General features: G+C 77.7%; 1 non-coding gene across 1 annotated transcript; it reads right to left on the reverse strand.

The window, feature by feature from the left end:
* Positions 1–286: 286 nt before the first annotated feature.
* On the reverse strand, positions 287–439 carry LOC126034810 (5.8S ribosomal RNA). The gene has a single exon (XR_007504766.1). It is a non-coding gene; the product is annotated as a 5.8S ribosomal RNA (ribosomal RNA).
* Positions 440–2,500: the final 2,061 nt, after the last annotated feature.

Consider the following 2,500-nt stretch of genomic DNA (forward strand, 5'->3'; position numbering starts at 1 on the left):
CGCCGCGCCAGGCCCGACCGGCTCGACGAACCCTGGCGGTCCCGGGGGGACGAGCTCCACCCAGCGGGTGCTCCGGGAGCGGGGAGCTTCGGAGCGCTCCCCGAGTCTCGATTTAGGGGGACGAAGGCCCTCGGCAGCCCGCCGCCGCCGGGCTGCGGGGAACGACTCCCCGGGCCCGGGGCCGCGCGCGTGCGCGGGCCTGCGAGGCACCCCAGCCGCGCCGCTGCGACCGCCGCCCCGCCGCGAGGCGAGGGGCGGCGGCACAGGCGGGCGATTGATCGTCAAGCGACGCTCAGACAGGCGTAGCCCCGGGAGGAACCCGGGGCCGCAAGTGCGTTCGAAGTGTCGATGATCAATGTGTCCTGCAATTCACATTAATTCTCGCAGCTAGCTGCGTTCTTCATCGACGCACGAGCCGAGTGATCCACCGCTAAGAGTTGTCTGGCTTTCGGCACCGCCCCGCACGCGCGAGGGGGCCAGGACAGCTCACCACAGGCAAGCGGCCCTTACGGAGGATGGCCCACCGCCCGACCGACCGCCCCCCTCCGCACGCGCGGAGGGGGCACGGCGCAGCACGACGGAGAAAGCCTGGCCTCTGCTGACCGTACAAGCACACACAGAGAGAGAGGGTGGGGGGGAAAGGCACGGGGAAAAAACTCCGAACGGCAAGGCTGGGGAGCCCGCGCTCCCGACCGACCCCGGAAATGCCTTGACCGTGTCGGAGCCGGCCCAGGCGCACGGGCTCGGCCCGGCCTCTGCGCAGAGGCAGCGATGCGCCCGACCGCGCGCGCCCTGCCCGCCACGCTCCGGACGACACGGCTGCTGCTGCTGGGCAGCAGCGGGGAGCCCCACCGGCCCCGCGCGCCCCTCCGTGCCGGCTGCGCCGCGCTACGACAGGCAGCTCCCCCCGGGCACGTCCCGACGGCGACTCGGCGGCCACGCCGCCGGCTCCGAGAGGCGGCAACCGCCAAGAGCCGGCGACGCACCGCCCGCGGCCTGCCGGACGGCACCCGCTGCCGCACCGGAGCGGCTGCCCTCCCGGAACCACCGCCACCGCTTCTCGCCTCGGCCCCCTTCCACGGGCACGCCCCAGGTGGAAGGCGGACGGCGCTAAGTCGGGGACAGCGCCCGCTCCCCCCGTTTCCACGCGGAGACCGCGCGTGGGGTGCCCCCGCCCGCCCCCGCCCACCTGCCCGGCGCGGCCGGGAAGCGCGACGGGGAAGCGGCGGGCAGGGCCCGGGGCGGGACAGCCGCGGCCGGCAGCGGGAGCCCTCCGGCCGACCGACAGGCCGAGCGGCGCCGCCGCCGCTCGGCCGGGGTGACGCCCTTGGCAGCAGCCAGTGGCGGAGACCGCCGAGCGCTCGCCAGGGCGAGGGGTGGGGGGGGAACAGAGCGCAGCGCGGCGCAGCGCGGCGACGGAGGCGCGGCGACCCGGCAGCCGCCCAGCGAGCCCCCACCGCGGGGACCCGCCACCCCGGGCAGTGAGCCCGCGCTCACGCCGGGGTCGCCCGTTTCGAGGCAGGCAGGCCGGCTACGGCCGACCGCACCGCGGCCTCCACCGAGACCGGACCGCGGAGAGGAGGGGGCAGCGGGACCCCTCCCCGGCACGGCTGCCCGCGGGACGAGCACGGGCGGCAGGCCAACCGAGGGCCTCGGTGGGAGGAACTCCCGGCCCCTTTAAGGCACCGCCGCCCGGCCGCCCCCCGGGTCGCATCGAGCCGCCCGCGTCTTTAAACCTCCGCCCGGCTCCACGGCCTTCGACCCCCGGGCTTGCCGAGGGAGGGCCGCGGAGGCGCGGACGCTAGGTACCTGGCCCTGGGGTGAGGGAAACGACCTGAAGGCCCCGCGGGGGTGCCTCCCCCGCTGCCGCCCTCGGGGGAGCGTCCGCCCGCGGGGGCGCGCCCGACATCCACCGCCACCACCACGTCCTCCAGTTCCCGGGGCCCGGGGTTTCCCTCAGTAGCCCGGCGCTGCGCCCGGGAGGAGAACCGTGGCTCGGGCCGCCCGCTGGCGCGGGACGCAGCCCGGCGGGGGCCTCGCCCACCAGGAGAGGCGGCGGCAGAGCCAGCCCCCCCGCCCCGGCTCCCTCGTGGGGGAGAGGTGCGGGGAGAGCGGGGAACAGCCGCCGCCCCACCCGGCGCCGCGTACCCGCCCGGAACGCCCGGAGGCCTTTCGCCTGCGCGGCCGGCCGGACTGCTCCGCAAGCAGCCCGACACGGTGCGGGCAGGGTCGCGGGAGACGCCTCCCGCGACCCCGGAGGACCCCTCTCTCCTCTCGCGCCGCTCGCGCCCTGCTGCACCCGTCCTCGCCACCGGCTCCCCGCTTCCTCCTGCCCGAGGGGGCTCGGCCGGCGGGGGCTCGTCACGCCCCACGACGGCGGCCCCCCTTCCCGCGCACTGCCGCCCGCGCACCGACAGGGGGGCGCCCCTCTTGGCCCAGCGGACCGCCGCCGTGCGAGGCGGCGACGGTCCCCGGAGAAGGGCGCCGGCCGGCGGCGGGC

The sequence above is a fragment of the Accipiter gentilis genome, chromosome 35 (assembly GCF_929443795.1).
Source record: "Accipiter gentilis chromosome 35, bAccGen1.1, whole genome shotgun sequence".
NCBI classification, from domain to species: Eukaryota; Metazoa; Chordata; class Aves; order Accipitriformes; family Accipitridae; genus Astur; species Astur gentilis.